The sequence below is a fragment of the Eulemur rufifrons genome, chromosome 7 (assembly GCF_041146395.1).
Source record: "Eulemur rufifrons isolate Redbay chromosome 7, OSU_ERuf_1, whole genome shotgun sequence".
Taxonomy (NCBI): Eukaryota; Metazoa; Chordata; class Mammalia; order Primates; family Lemuridae; genus Eulemur; species Eulemur rufifrons.
This window is the reverse complement of record NC_090989.1, coordinates 153,916,395-153,933,600: the sequence shown is the minus strand read 5'-3', so window position 1 is coordinate 153,933,600 and position 17,206 is coordinate 153,916,395. Positions and strand designations below refer to the sequence as shown.

The 17,206-nt window shown below is 39.2% G+C and overlaps 1 protein-coding gene across 1 annotated transcript in view; it reads right to left on the bottom strand.

Moving 5' to 3' along the window:
- Positions 1–17,206, bottom strand: part of ARIH2 (ariadne RBR E3 ubiquitin protein ligase 2) — a 49,631-nt gene that overhangs the window by 25,013 nt on the left and 7,412 nt on the right. The window lies entirely within an intron of this gene.

Below are 17,206 nucleotides of genomic sequence, written 5' to 3'. Positions count from 1 at the left end.
TCATATCACACAAAAATTAACTCAAAACTGTTCACATACCTGAATGTAAAACCTAAAACTATAAAACTTTAGAAGGCAAGATAGGAGAAAATCTTTGAGACCTTGGTTTAGGCAGATTTCTTAGATATGACACTGGAAGTATAATCCTTAAAAGAAAAAAAGACAAACTGGACTTCATTAAAATTAAACTTTTACTCTCCAAAAGACATAATTAAGAAAATGGAGACTACAGGCCACAGGCTGGGAGAAATCATGTATCTGATAAAGGACTTGACTGAGAATACATAAAGAACTCTTGCAACTCAATAAGACATACACCCCAATTTTAAAAAATAGACAAATGATTTGAACAGTTATTTCACCACAAAAGTATGAACAGTAAATAAGCATAAGGAAAGATCAATAATTACAGTAATGACTAACGACATTAGTCATTATGCAATGCAAATCGAAACCACAAAATATCACTTCACACTCACTAGAATGATTATAATCCAAAAGACCAAAAATATCAAGGGTTATCAAGGATGTAGAGAGACTGGAACCTTATATAATGCTGGTGGGAACATAAAATAGTACAGCCACCTTAGAAAGCAGTTTGGCACTTTCCTAAAATGTTAAACATACACTTACATGTGACCCAGCAATCCTAGTTATCTATACAAGCGAAATGAAAACATGTCTAGATTAAGCCCTGGACATGGTCATAGCAGCGTATTTTGTAATAGCCAAAAATTGGAAACAACCCAAATGTCTACCAATTGATGAATAAATGGATTATAAAAAGCGGTATATCCAATGAAAAATCATCATTCAACAATAAAAAGGAACACACTACTGACACGATACTATGTGGATGAACCTCAAAAACATTATGTCAAGAGAAAGAACCAGGCAACATAGACTGCATATTGTATGATTCCATTTATATAAAATTTCTAGAAAAGGTAAAACTACAGAAACAGAAGATCAGTAGTTGCTTGGGGCTGGGAGTAGAGACTGACTGCAAATGGACACAAGGGAACTTTTTGGGTGACAAAAATGTTCTAAAACTGGGATTGTGGTAATGGTTTCACACTTGTATATATTTATTAAAACTCATATAATGGTACACTTTAAAATGGATGAGTTTAATGGTACGTAAATACTTCAATAAGGCTGTTAAAAAATAAAGTTGATTGATGGATAAATGAAGCAAATGTAACAACAGATTAGCAAGTGTATAATATAGATGGTAGGTGTATGAATGCCCACTGTACAAGTCTTTAAACTTCTTTTGTATGTTTTAAATTTTTCATAATAACAGTTGGGGGAAAGGTTTGCCAAATTTAATTCAATGGCAATCACTTACATAATTAAATGTCACAATATACAAAGGGCTGTCTTGTATACTACTGTGTCAAATACCTCACTTTGACTTTTTACATATAATCCTCAAAAGGACAAATTTCCCTCTACAGTTTTAACATAGTTTTGACCAAAGGTTAACTGATTATACGTTGTGGATTTTAGTATAGTAATAAAATTTCCACATGGGTCTATAATGCTGACCCATCTTGGCTTCTTCTCCATCTCCCTGAGCAAGGCTTTAGTATTCCATTGGATGCTCTGCTCCCAGTCTGCCAGCTCCTTAAATGTCGCTTCTCCATAGGCACAGCTCTTAGGCCTGCCTTATTCTTATTCCCTAGCCTTTCTTTGAGCAATCATATTTGTGTCTACACCATAGTGTGAACATAAACCACGAACTCCTCTTTTTACTGGGAGCTAGGAAAGGGAATATGACTGAGCAAGGGGGGGAGTGGGGCAAGCATAAAGTTCACCAAAGAGTAAAGGGTGCCCTCAAGTTTCTGGGTAGTCCATAGAAGGCATTCACAGGGTCAAAGATGGGGTCAGAGCAGAAGCCAAGCGCAGCACATCTTCCCTGTCTTTCTTCCCTCTTCCCCTATACCTTCCAATCCTGCATCACAATGGGTCAGAAGCTGCTGGGAAGCTTTCTCTCTTCAGTTGCCATCTACCCTAGACATTGCTCTGCATTACCTACAGGCTTCAATCCAATATGGCTTCGTTTTGCCATTGCATTTACAATATCAACATTCTCAGATGTTGATTGTTTCCAGATCTTTATTTCAAGAAGCATTTAGCTAATTCATGTCAAAAAGGACTTAGCTTCCTGTCATCAGTATTTTCCAAAGGTCACAGGCAAACATCGTTATACTCCATAGTCTGTGTTTGTGACAGAAACTTGAAGGACATCTCTCTAACACAAGCCCTAAAACATGTTCAGTAGTTTCCGCTTGGTTACACTATGCACAGATACCTAAAGGAGTACACTACTGCTTAGGAGTAAAGTTCTCCTTTTTGTTTTTTAAATAACGTAGTAAATGTGTCACACAATTCTATGCCTGCTTCAAAAGTAGGGCTGGTGGGGAGGGGTAAACTGTGGGGCCAAGGGGAAATCTAGGACATGGGGCAACAATGCTAAGATTTTTCTCACAGAGATGTAATAAAGTGTATGAGTACTTTAGCTGCTATTACCAGCAAGCAGTTCCTGACATGGTTAGCAGCACACAAATCTATAACCTCAGCATTTGATAAAATGTTCTGAAGGCATTTCCTTCCACAATCTTAGGGCTTTAGACACTAGGGAAATGAAATCAAACTGTCAGCTTAGAATGGAAACCACCTTAATAAGTTAAAACTTCTGAATCTCGGTGCCCTCTGACCCACTCACTACAAGGAGACAGCTGCAGGGTTTTGGAACCTGAGATAAGGCAACTCCAATAGCAATTTGGCAGTGGGCTTACACTAACAATTCTGTGACTTGTTACCCGACTCTGTTTCAATTTTATTCAGTGTGTATTTTCTCCACTACATCCCTAAACAGAAAGCAGATTACTGTGATATCATTTTTCAAATCACAAGTCCCAAGTCCACCAAGTTTGTTAGTAAATGACAGCCACAAATTTATTTCCCTCCTCCCCTCCAAATTCAAGTAAGTATCAGAATTTTAAATTAATCACTGGAACAAACTTTTGAATCCCCTGACCACAAAGAACTTAAAATAGCAGAGGAAGATAAATCCTGCTACTGAAGGAAAGCTAAGCAAATACAACATTCAGGACGCTTTCTAGTACACAGCCAATATCTTATTTTGGGGAAAAATGTTTTAAGAGTTTCAAGAAATTTAACAGTTATTACTCGACACCCCAAAGCACTTGGATAGTTTAATATTCAAAATAATGCATAGAATATACTAATTTTATGTAAGGATCAAGGCACACACTGAATATCCTCTGCTCCTGACAACAGTTCTCCAAGGAAATCCATGAACATGATTAATTGCTTCTTTATCTTTTTAGTATCCTATAGGTGGTTTAAGCTGTCCAGCCCTCAGGGACAAGTCAACAACATAGCTTGCAAATAGATTTTTCCCCCAGAAAAAAGAAATCCAGCAGCCCACCAAAACTGTCACCAGCCCTTCCCACACTTACCAGTGCCATAGGGAGGATGCAGCTGATGGCAGTGAGCATCAACGGCCTGAAAAAATACAGGTGGTAGTTTCAATTTTTATTTAGAATTCTTACTTGCCAACTGCCTGAAATCTTTTAAGCCTACACGAATGGTTCTTCATGCCTCAGCCTGTGTTAAACCACTTCTTGGTCCAATCACAATTGTTAACAAACACTAGTGGTCACTCACTAAAAAGCAGAAATGAAGAAAAGGAGTGAACTGTGGGCCAGCTTCTGGACCCGGTATAGAAAGGGACATGATATAGGAAAACCAGCCTAAAGAGATCAAGATGGATGGATTTAGGTCTTGGGGGTCAGGGATAGTGGGGAAGAAGGCAATAAGGTACTAGAGGAATAAGAGGAAGAAAGAAGGTTAAAGCACAGAGACAAAGGAGTAGGTGAACAGCAGCCTAGAATGGGGTAATATCAGCATTGGTAATGGTGGTGGTAGTGGGATCCCAAAGGGCTTCTGACCTTAGACAAGGCTCACCCCTAATTTAAATGGTGAGATTTCACTTCTCCCATACTCTATACCTACATCTACTCTCAGCCTCTAAAATGTCAGTTCTCTGGCACCTGATCTTAACTTTGCCCCCTTTCATTTTTTCTTTACAGGTCCACAGAGGGAGGGCTGACTTGTAGTCAAGGCAACCACATGTTATACATGCTTTTAAATCTGATTAATAACACAAATTTGAAGATTTTGCTCACCAGTCTAACTTTAGTCTTAATTGCCATGGTCTCCAATCATTGAAAATCAATACCAAAAAAAGGCCTTACTCAATGAAAAGTTATTTATGCAAAACATGATAATATAAAAAATATGAAAGTCATCACTCCTTGACCATGAAGGCACATTTTTTTTATTATGAAAAATGTCAAATATCTACAAAAGTGAAGAGTATAATGAAACCCATGTACTCATCACCCTGCTCCAACACCAATCGACTTGTAGTCAGCCCCAATGTATCTCCATTCCAACCCTCCCCTCTCCCTCCAGATTACTGTGAAGTAAATCCCAGCCAACTCTTTTGGAGTACATTTAATTGAAAACCTTCTATGAAGTACTTAGTACTAAAGGCTGGTTCTAGACCCTTCTAGAATTCTCACAGATTTCCAGGCATCTAATAGATGCCATATAGGCAGGATGACTACCATTTCAGCAAATCAAGGTCATGTCCAGCAATCACAATCCAAAGAAATGCAAATGGGAGCTGATAGCAAATGAACTGCACACAGTAGGACTAAAAGTTGAGATTCCATTCCTGCAGCCACAGCCCATCTTATCCAAAAATGATTTAAAAAAAAATGCTCTGAGGCCAGGCGCGGTGACTCATGCTTGTAATTCTAGCACTCTGGGAGGCCGAGGCGAGCGGATCGTTTGGGCTCAGGAGTTTGAGACCAGCCTGAGTAAAGAGAGACCCCGTCTCCACTAAAAAAAAAAAAAAAAAAAGGAAAGAAAGAAATTAGCTGGACAACTAAAAATATATATAAAAAATTAGCCGGGCATGGAGGCACATGCCTGTAGTCCCAGCTACTCGGGAGGCTGAGGCAGAAGGATTGCTTGAGCCCAGGAGTTTGAGGTTGCTGTGAGCTAGGCTGATGCCACGGCACTCTACCCCGAGCAAGAGTGAGACTCTCTCTCAAAAAAAAAAAAATAAAATAAAATAAATGCTCTGTCTCCTCACAGGAGACAAAGAGAGGGAATACCAACTACGCAGTACCATCCAGATCCTCGAGAGGGAGGGCACCTCAGAGACCAGCACATATCTTAATAACAAAGCCACAGATTCCAACAGCATGTTTCAATGACAGATCTTCTACCCAACTGACTGCAATCCTTAGCTGCCCCTTAAACTATGTTTAAAACACATAATCCTGGCCGGGCGCGGTGGCTCACGCCTGTAATCCTAGTACTCTGGGAGGCCGAGGTGGGAGGATCGTTTGAGCTCAGGAGTTCGAGACCAGCCTGAGCAAGAGCGAGACCCCATCTCTACTAAAAATAGAAAGAAATTATATGGACAGCTAAAAATATATAGAGAAAAAATTAGCCGGGCATGGTGGTGCATGCCTGTAGTCCCAGCTACTCGGGAGGCTGAGACAGGAGGATCGCTTGAGCTCAGGAGTTTGAGGTTGCTGTGAGCTAGGCTAACGCCACGGCACTCGCTCTAGCCAGGGCAACAAAGCCAGACTCTGTCTCAAAAAAAAAAAAAAAAAAAAAACCACATAATCCTATTTTTATAACCTTTCTGTTTATGTAAAACTCCATAAACAGAAAGGAACGGAATGGAAGCTCCTTGAGGGCAGAGATTTTTTGACTGTCTCTTTCTCTGCCATAATCAAGAACCTGGAACAATGCCTATGCCATCACTAGGTCCCATATGCAAACACTACCCTTTGCCCATCTCCTGGGTCCAGTCTCAAGTCATCACACACCCATAGCCTCCTCCAGAGCACATAAAGGCATCAAGGCCTTCCAAGCCACAAGGATGCACAATCTAGCAGGAGAGGCCAGATACAGCTCCACTGAGGAAGCTAAAAAAGGACAGAGGGCTGAGCTGTCTCCTGAAGGTTGCAAGAAGATGCTGACAGGAGGTTTAAAGGGCAAAAATCAACTATACAGGTTAGGGAGAAGAGCAATAGAAAGGAGCTCAGGCTGGAGCCTAAAGAATCTACTTTAAGTTTTTCAGCAGAGCAAAATAATCAAAGAGGTGCCTTCAGTGGATAAATCAGAAAAATATGAATGGAAGTAAGAACGGTTTTATTATTTATTCCTCCTCTCTCACCATTCTAAAAAAGAAGGGGCAGAAATTAAAGGCAGAGACTTTTAAGTTCTTTTAAGGTAGAGGGTCAAACTATTTTTTCCCATTTCTTCCAGCATCTACCTGTAAGTTAAAACAGAAGAAATGCAGGAAGCATTTGTTTATTGGGAAACAATTCTAAACCTACCCCAATCGCCAATAAACAAATAAAATCAAATAGTTCAAAACAGTACTTTGAGGCTGGGTGCAGTGGCTTATACCTATAACCCTAACACTTTGGGAGGCTGAGGCAGAATTGCTTGAGGCCAGGAGTTTGTGACCAGCCTGACCAACATAGTGAGACCACCATCCCTACAAAAAACAGAAAAATTAGCTGGAGTGATGGTGTACACCTGCAGGCCCAGCTACTCAGGATACTGAGGCAGGAGGATAGCTTGAGCCCAGGAGTCTGAGATTGCAGTGAGCTATGACACCACTGCTCTCTGGCCTGGGCAATAGAGTGAGACCCTGTCTCCTCACCCTGCAACAAAAGGCACTTTGATGAAAAGGAACAACAACGCTCCCAGCCCATTCCTCTCTAGAACCACCAGTCTTCCTGTCCAGAAGAAATCTATTCCTGTCATTTGTCTAGGTTCTTCTGGTTGTTACCATCACTGAGAGTACTCCCATAACTCTCCACTTGACTTATACCATTCTCTACCTCTCCCTTTAGACCCCAACTTTTTGATATATAAATAACTATTTTTAGTTCCTCTGTTACCTTTGTAACTTTATGATACTGTTCACAGGACCAGAATGGTATTTTCTTCCCTGAGGTTCCAATGTCACTACCCTTGGAACACTCAAAGGAGAATGTTCAAACATTAGGCACAACATTATTTACTCAACACCAACTACTCACATTTGTGCCATGTATGTGGCTTTGTATTTAGATCATGATGTTTTGTGTAGTTCTTCTGCTTTGCATGGATATCCTAACCCCCCTTGCACCTTATAAAAAGTTCTATGGTTTCTTCATCATAACTCTACTATCTTCCAGGTTCTTGGTTCTATTTATTGCTTAGAATCTACTCCATTCCTATCTGTGAAGAAGTTTTTCTTGGATCCCACTAAAATTCTGTTCAAATTTGGGCTGAATCTTTTCCAGGCCCATTCTAAAGCTGACCATCATGGACTACTATTAGTCCAATAAAATGGTCTTCTTTCTCTTTCTCTTTTTTGGTTTTCATCTTCAAGTAACTACTTTATAACAGGTACAAGGAAAACACATTTTGGGAGTCCTTGTATCTCTGAAAACAAGTTTATTTTGCAATGACAGAATTCTAGATTCAAAATCATTTTTTTCTCAAGACTTTGAAGACTGTTGCTCCACTGTCTAGTGGTTGGTTGGCTGTCACCTCTGCTGATGAGATGTCTGATTTCCATTTCTTGTTGAAGACCTGGTCTTCTTTAAGGAAACTTTTAAAAAGGTTTTCTCTCTACCCTTGCTCTTCTGAAATTTCAGTGACAATTCTTGTAGTGCATCTTTACTTATCCTTCTGGGCAATGGGTAGGCCCTTTCAATATGAAAATTATAGACTGCTTCTCTCTTTGGCTCCCGGAAATTTTGTTTTAATTATGTTTTTAATATTTTCCTCCCTTCAATTAAAAAAAAAAAAAAAACCTCTTTGTAGAGATGGGGTCTCTCTCTGTTGCTCAGGATGGTCTTGAACTCCTGGCCTCAAGCGATCCTCCCATCTTGGCCTCCCAAAGAGCTAGGGATACAGGTGTAAAGTCAGAGTACCTGGCCCTACCTTCAGTTTTTTTGTTCTCACTTCCCAGAAATTCTAGTGATGTTGGATCTCATGGATTGATCTATGTTTCTTTTTTTTTCACATATATTTCTTTGCTTGTATTTTGGCCTTATATTGAGAGATTTTCTTGAATTTATCTTCTGATCTATAGAATAGTTTTTAATTTGGCAAACCTATAATTTAACTCCATGAGCTCTTTTTATTTTCTGTTTCTTCCTGATGGCATCTGGTTGTTTTATGGATGCCACATCTTCTTGAATATTCTAGAGAATACTAAGTAGTCTGCTTTTAAAAATATGCAAAATTATCTATTAGTCTGTTTCAATTTTTCTGTGTTTCTTTCATTTTCAATGTTTCCCTCAAATGTCTGGTGATTCTTGGTTAGCCATTCACATTACGAGACAAAGGGTCACCATAAAAAGGAATGAAGTACTGGTACATGCTACAACTTCGATAAACTTCAAAAATATTATGCTAAGTAAAAGCAGCCATACACAAAAGGTCACATATTACATGATTCCATTTATATGACATAGAGTATGGGTAAATTCACAGAGACAGTGCAGATCAATGATTGCCAGGGAAGTGGGAGTAACTGCTTAATGAGTACTGGGTTTCTTTCTAAGCTAATGGGAACATTCTAGAACTAGATGGAGATAATTGCACAACATTGTGAATGTACTAAATGCAACTGAACTGTATACTTTATTTAAATGGTTAACTTTACGTTACGTGAATATTACCTCAATGTTTTTAGAAGAAGGAGGAGGGGTCAGGAAAATGAATTCTAAGCTCTGTGTATATGAACAGAATCTGTCAACTGATAAGCTTTCCTTTAGGGTGATCAATCAGCAGCAGCTATTACTCAAAACTCAAGGGCCCCCAAGATGATAAATGAGTCTAGTCGAATCTCACACTCTAAGGGCCCTATTTCTCCCCAGTTTATTCCACTTCTTTCAAATAAGCAGATTTTTTTTGGCCTAGATACCAAGTGGGGGCAGGGTTAACTGTTCTATATACAGAACTTTAATGAATCTCCCCATTTGCAGCACACTTATCTCTTCCACCCTTTGTCTGTCCAGTCAGAGCCCATAGCCTCTTCAAAATTTCCTGGACAGACTGGCTCCCATTTGCAGTGATGTCCCTACATGACACCCCACTCTAACCCATTTTCTTTGATAATATGAGTTTGTAACATGTTAAGAATCTTTACTTTCATTTGCACGGTATTTAAAAATGGAGGGGCACCCCCATTTTTACCTCATCCTCTTCAATATTCTCTTTCTCCCTGCCCTCTCCGGTCTTCTAGACAACTGCTGATTTACTTTCCTTTACTATAGATTAGTCTGCATTTTCTAGAACTTTATATGATTGTCAACACAAAGTTTTTACTCTTTTTTTCCCCTGAGTTCCCTCATGTGGCATATTTATTTTAAAGTTTACCAATGATGCTGAAGGAGTAGTTCATTCTTTTTATATTGCTGAGAAGTATGTTATTCTATAGATATGCCATTATTTGTTTATTTATCTGTCTATGGATATTTGGGTTGTTTCCAGTTTTTGGCTACTGCAAATAAAACTGCTACAGACATGTGACTATCCAAACAAACAAACAAGAACAAAGGAAGAGGGGACAAAGCTGAGTGTAGCCAACTATCTGGAAGCAGAAGCTAGTGTTAATAAGCTTGCACAAAAAAGATTTGGTGTGTTCTACTACAGTATCATAAAATTCAAAACTTTTCAGGATGATGGCTATGGAAGTTGGAATCCGCTAAGGAGTGTGTAATAACTCCCTGCCGAATCAACTAGTCCTGAAAAGTGGATGGTATAAAGATTTTAATTTAAAAACATATCGTATTTATGGTTGTAGATACCATTAATCATCTTTACAGCTACTCATTATCAGTAAGGACCTAGAACCCTCTTTAATCTTTTTTTCACTACAGAATGCTCATTTATTTATAACTATTGATAAGTAAATTTTTCAACAGGAACATAAAAACATAGTAGGACTTTGCACAGTAGAACCTCTAAACAGTTTGTATACATGTCAAAATAAGTTAGAATGGAATTCATCCAGGAGTTTCCAAGTCATCCAAGAGGCTGCACACCTCTTTTGAGAAGGTTGGAGAGGGTAAGGTCAGGAGCATTGTCAAGACCACCCCCTAGGCTCAAATTGTGAGTTGTGCTGTTTCCTCTTCTTAGTTTTGCTGATGTCAAAGGCACAAGGTAGGGGGTGGTTCAAGTACAAAACCTTGCAGAGAGCCAGTGCTGATGGCTGGGCTGGGGGAGGAAAGGAGAGCTTCCACTTTGGAGGTTAAACCTTCTCCCTTAGGTTTTCAGCACCCACTTTTATCCTGATAAGCAATGAACTATGAAGTTACATTTAGACATTAAAAATATTACAGGAAGTCTATCCACCTTCTGAGTATAGCTGGGTTTATATTCTACTTCCACCCTGGTTACAAAACCAGTACACTCCAAACTCTGGACATGTCCTTTTAGCAGCCAAAGAAAGCAAGCAATCCTCCCTTCTCACTTGAATAACCTGAATCACTTCACATTTTGTACTTCCACATGAATATAAAAGGCCTTGGCCTCATCCCTGAAAACTGTTTCATCACAACTGTATGAAGTTCAAGTTTCTGTGTCAAAATTGCCAAAACTAATTCTGATACGCACCACAAGCTAGGAACCACACATCTGGTTAGGTTTACACCATCACTACTTAGAGGTCAGCTGACTTCATAAAAAAGCCCTTTGACAAGAATATCTTCTGTTTACAAATGGGAGTATACAGTAGAGCTTTGGGATTAAATTCTCAACTTTTGCATTTATTGACATGGGCTCAAACAGATCAACAAGCAACACTTACTGAGAACATAACATAATCAGCATTTCTGCTAGGTGCTAATATGCAAAGAAAAAATGTGGACCTCTATTTCAAAGAGTTTACATGCTGGCTTACAAACAACTAATTGACAATCATTGTAAGTACATACCAAAAAACATGCACATGTGGTACAGAGGCAAGGGTGACAGACTCTGTCTGAGGGTCAGGGAGGGATTGTGGTACCAAAAATTAAGATAGACAATCCAAAAAGGCAAGCTTGATGGCATCGGATATATTTCTTATAAAAAGAAGGCAATGCTATCTACAGACTGGGAAATGATGATGAGAGCTTTGAAGAGACTGATAAAGGCCTAAAATAATGGATAAAAGAAATGAAATCAGGTAGAGCTGACCAGGAAAGAAACTGCTAGTCAAAGAGAACAACTTTTCCAGATAGACACCACACTTTGTTCACAACTATAGGAATAGCTCTGTTCTGTTAAAATCTCCAAACAAACCTCTTGCTCATCCTGCCTGTCTCTACTTACGGCTGATAATTTATAGTTATCACTGTGAAACCACTCATGTTTATAAAGATTTGTGATAGTTCAAGGAAAAGGAACACAACATAAGCTTCACGTTCTGACAGTTAACATCAGTTTAATAAAGCCACATGGCAGATACATTTCAATAAGAACAAGATGCTCCTCACTTTGTACCTTTCTCAAATCTTTGCTATAATTTTTCCCTGTTTTGTGTAGACAAATCTAATCCCTCAAATTTTTCCTAGAGTAGCAGGGGCAAAGGCAAAGTAAAAAAAGAGGATTAGATTGGGAACAGAGCAAAAGCTAAAGAAAATTAAGGGGGTGCCTCAATAACAAGGACCCCAAAATCAAATAAGTACTTCATTAAGCAGTGCTGTTAACATAGACACAAGACCAAACACTGCAGTCAACCAGAAATACAAGAACAGATAGGCTATCGATATTCCCCTGTATCCTTTTTCTGGCCCCATTCAAAATTCGTTTTGTGTTATTTTTGCTTTTCTTATTGGTGGGCCCCAGGAGAAGGGCACCAGAGATTCTGGGTGAAGGCAAAATAATCCAAAGTACATGACTCTATATCACATGCACACTCAGAGGCACCAGTCAGTAATATGTTGCCCAGAACTTTCCTCAATGTGGCCCCTATGCTACAACACAATTCTGAGAATGTGTTTTAAGGAACCAAAGCAAACACCATCCCCATTGCTCCGCTCTTGTCCCACCTCTACTATGACCAAGTAATGTTTGTTTCAACACTCATGTGCCAGGCACTTTACATGCATTATTATCATGTTTAATGCTGTGAAGAGGGTATTATTATTTTATAGACGAGAAAACTGAAGCTTAGAGATGTTGAGGTACTTATCCGAGGTCACACTATATTACATGGTAGAAATGGGACTGAAATACAATCATCTGACCACTAGACCAAGCTCTGGACAAAGCCCAACAGACACAAAAGTCACATCCAGGCAGACATTCACAGCAATATAACCAGTCCTCCAACAAATGTAATACATAAGTACTCACTTAAATGCCCAACAAGAAAAGCTCAAATAAATAATGGTTCAAGAACAAGATGGTATATATAGAATTTAAAGTAATTTATAAGGACAAAGTAATAACAGAGAGAAATGTCTGAAATATATACAAAAAATGCTGAATATATAAATGCATGTACACAATGATTACTAGACTATAATGTCCACCAGGGCAGGGATCGATCTCTCTCTCTCTCTCTCTCTCTCTCAGAGATAGGGTCTTGCTCTGGCATCCAGGCTGGAGCACAGTAGCACAATCATGGCTCACTGCAGCCTCAAACTCCTGGGTTCAAGCAATCCTCCTGCCTCAGCCTCTCAAGTACCTGGGACTAAAGGTGTGTGCCACCACGCCCAGCTTGTAGTAACATCTTGACAATAAAAATTTATGTATAAATTCAAGACTAGAATACATTGGGTAGAGAGGAGGGGATGGGTAAATTCACACCTAATGGGTACAGAATGCGATGTCTGGGGGTTGGGCACGCTTGTAGCTCCAACTCGGGCTGTGCAAAGGCAATATATGTAACCGAAGCGTTTATACCACTGTAATATTCTGAAATTAAAAAAAAAAAAAAAAAGACTAGAACACAAATGCCAAATCACCCCTTGATTACACATGGTTTACATGGTTCCTAAGGTAAAGAGAAAGCATAATAGGAAGACTAGAACAAAAGCTGGCCTTCAATTTGATGAAGAGCTTCTTTTCTGGAAGGTGGTGAGCATGTTGGGTGTGGTGCTAGGTACACAGTGATGACAATAACCTTTCTAAGCTGGCAAGACAGCAACAACTTTGCACTAGTTGTACTTACGCAATTCTCAATGTCATTCTGGACATTTCTCATCTCCCTTTTAAAACTGAATTTATACATGAGTAAAACACACATCAGACTTCCAGACTAAAGCACTGTGAAATAATGTCAACACGCTCATTAACACCCAACTATTTGAAACACAAGAATTTAATCTACATTCTACGTAGATACAGGCATGCAAAGAAACCTGACGTCAGATCACAAAAATAGCAATCAGATGGCTGCTCAGCACACAACACTCAGTGTTACTAGGTCAAATCTGAAGATACTTTCCCATGAGTAGTAACAACAACAACAAATTACTTGGTTAATTAATGACTATGTAAATAAATAAAAATCAAATGGTCTTAAAATTCAGCTATACCAGGATAAAAAGAAAGTCAATTTAATAATCGAAATTAAAGTCTTCACCAGATATACACTTAAGAGAAAGGCTAAAGATGAGGTATTTTGTTAAGAACATCAATTGATCATGTTACAAGTAAAAAAAGCAAAGAAACCAGGTAGTTTTGAACACATAAAGACTTCTGCACTTAGAAGCCCTGAAAACTCATAATTAATCTACAAAGAGGAAGAATGATCCACAGAAGAATCTTAAAGAGATTTTCTAGCCACATTTTGCTGAAGAGCAAACACTAGATTTTAAAATAAATCCAAGCAAGAGGGTGGTAGAATAACGTTCTAGGAAACATTTTCCCAGCTTTACTGAAGTTAATGCAGCAATTCATAAAGCAAGAAGGACTGCAGTAAAAACACACACAATAATTGGCTTATTTCTCCAATCCTATCTGGGGAACACCAAGCTTGAAAAGTGAGCAATGTAGCTCACCATGCCACCCATATGTTGAAGAAGTTTTAAAAATCCAGTCCTTTCCCCCAATAGTAAAAACACTTTGGGCTGCATTCATGATCCTCCATATCTTATTCCCTTTTACCAATACATCTTAAGCCTCTCATTGTAGCCCAGAAGGTAACCTTCCCACTCTCATGCTCATTGCCCCCTTGGATCTGGTCTCCTATAACCTGTACTGCCCTTCTACCCCACCTTCAAGGTCCTCTTGCCTCAACACAAAGCTGAGGTAGTTCACTATAGTTCCTAAACTAGATCTAGCCCAAAGTGGCCCATTTCTTCCCCCTCCTGAAGCAACCGGGTGGGGCCCGGAACAACATTAGCTTCTCCTGCCCACACCCCTAACATGATACTAAGAAGAGCACAAAAGGAGAGAGACACTTCTGGCCCATCATCATCACAAGTCTAAATAAATAAAAGGCTTAACTTTAGCCAAGTCATGACCCTGCCTGGGCTATCTGGGGTTCTACCAAGGCTGAGCCTCTTCCTGAGCAGCTTGTCAGCAAATGCCTCAAGAGTTCCAGGAACTGTATTAATAGGATTCACTCAATAACCGACAAAACTCTTAGCTAACTACTGCCCATTTTGCAATACAAACACCAATTATTACAAGAAAGGACCTCTTTCATCTGTAACAATAAAATAATCTTTGCATAAGTTTCATAGAAAAAAATATTGTGTAAAAAAGGTAACTTTGTTTTCTTTAAAGACTCATACATGATCTCTAAAAATACTCACCAGAGATTTTCCCCCCTTCCTACAACAGAGCACCTCACTGGGCAGTCTTCATCTCCCTTGACTATCCCATTTGTGTAGGATGATGGTTCAATTCTTAAACAGTTTCTGCTGTTTGCCACTACCTGAACACTAGTAGTTTCTCCCCAATAACAGATAAGCATTTTCTCTGTTCTCTGTCTTCAGCCCTTGATCTCATTTTTCTGGGCACCCACCTTTTTCAACAATAATCTTACTTATGGACTGATTCCCAGGCAATTGGGATTTTTCTATTTAAGAGATCTGAAATCCCAAAAGGCAATAAAAGGCTAAACTTTATGTCTGGACACAAACAAGTAACACAGACATTAGCATCAGTGAAACATTTAAGCCACTCCTTAAACTTACATAGCTTTTATTCATAGACAGCTATTCATAAGGTTATAATTTTAAATTACGTAAATATGTAATATTTTCTATGAGCCAAACTGCACTTAAATCATACAAAAGAATCAAAATATCTCAATATGCCACAAAGTTGTGCAAACAGCGCTATGGCCGATGGAGACATCAGTGGTGATATGGGTGACCATCACTACTGATCCCACTTCCAGAGACATGCGCAACAGGGGGGCTAGAGTAGCTGAAGCACCACTCAACAACACTGGGTAACTAAGCATTTGTATCATTCACTCCCATCCTCAAAAACTATTAATGACAAAAATAAAAACAATGCCAGCTTTTACTAAGCCTGGAAGAGAAAAATTATATAAGATTCCTTCTTCTCTACTCTGTTTTACTCTGCTTCTGTGGTCAAGTTCCTGAACCATTTAAAACACCACTGAGTCATTTATGTATGGCCAAGCCACCAAAAGAGCCACGACCTTTGCTGCCCTGCCCCAGGGGGGGAAAAAGGGGGTGGGGTGTTAACAGGCTCCTCAGAGAGGTCTAGGAAGAGAAAAAAATTAACCTGTCTTCTACCACCCCCTAAATTTTTGTTGACTATTTTTCTCTTTGCTCTATTTTTTCTTTAACCCTTTCCTTCTGTTTTAACTTTCTTCAATCTTTTTTTATTCCCTCTTCTTTGTTCTAAGTTCTTTTTGCCCTTTCTCTTCTTGGTCTTGAAAGCCAGAGTAATGCCCTTGCATGACAACAGAAAAGGATGTATAGCAAGGACGAGGAAATCCAGCTCACAAAAACAGAAGCAGCTACTGTCGCTAACAATCAACAAAATCCACAAGTATCTAAGATATGATTCAATACCTACAGTAGATGAAATACTCTGACTGGAATGATGGAGAACATAAGGTACAGTTACTGGCTTCCAGCAACTGTGCTCCAGGGGCTCTCAAGGAGAATTGCTCAGGAAAAGGACAAGCTATACTCTCAAGGAGCCCTGTGAGCACTAGAAGGTAAGGAGGTGAAGAAAGACCTTCCAGGAAACTGGCCATATATGTCAGCCTAATAAGAAGGAAGAGGTGGGCACAGTGGCTTGCACCTATAATCCCAGCTACTTGGGACACTGAAACATGAGGACTGCTTGAGGCCAGGAGTTCAATTCCAGCCTGGGCAACATGACGAGACCCCCTGTCTCTAAAAAAATGAAAAAGAAAAAAATTAAACAAACAAACAAACAAAACTAACAGCCAAAAAAGAAAAAAAATAGCCAGGCATGGTGATGGCAAGTACCTGTAGTCCCAGCTACTTGGAAGGAAGGAGCTACAAGGAGAATCACTTGAGCCTAGGAGTTTGAGACTGCAGTGAGCTATAATCATGCCACTGCACTCCAGCTTGGGCAACAGAGTGAGACCTGTTCTCTTAAAAAGGAAGAAAATGATAAAATTTATGTTATGCATATTTTACCGCAATTAAAAAAAAAAAGGAAAAACGGGTGCTTGGGCTCCTCAGCTATCTCTAGCAGGGCAAAAAAGCAAGCACAGAGGTCTTGACAAACTGAGAATTATTGTGCATAGACAGGAACATCCTAATGAACTTGGTCAACTGATACTGTCCAGTGCATATCCACACACCAGACAATTTCTTTTCTAATTTTAAATATCACCATTGTATGACTAAAGAAAAAGAAACTAGTTTTCCATCAAACGACAGGACTACATAATGAGAAGGAAGAAAATTGATGACTCTTTTCTACCAGGGAAATACCCTCTGGAGGCAGAAGCTTTGCTACAGCCATGGTGCAGAAATTCCAGACCCAGAGGATCCATGGGTCCCCATTCTTCAGTTTTCTGCTGAGCACAAAAGACGAACTCTACAATCACTTCCAGGAATAAGTCACCAAAAAACAAAACAAAACAAAACAAACCAAACAAACAAAAAAAAAAAACTTG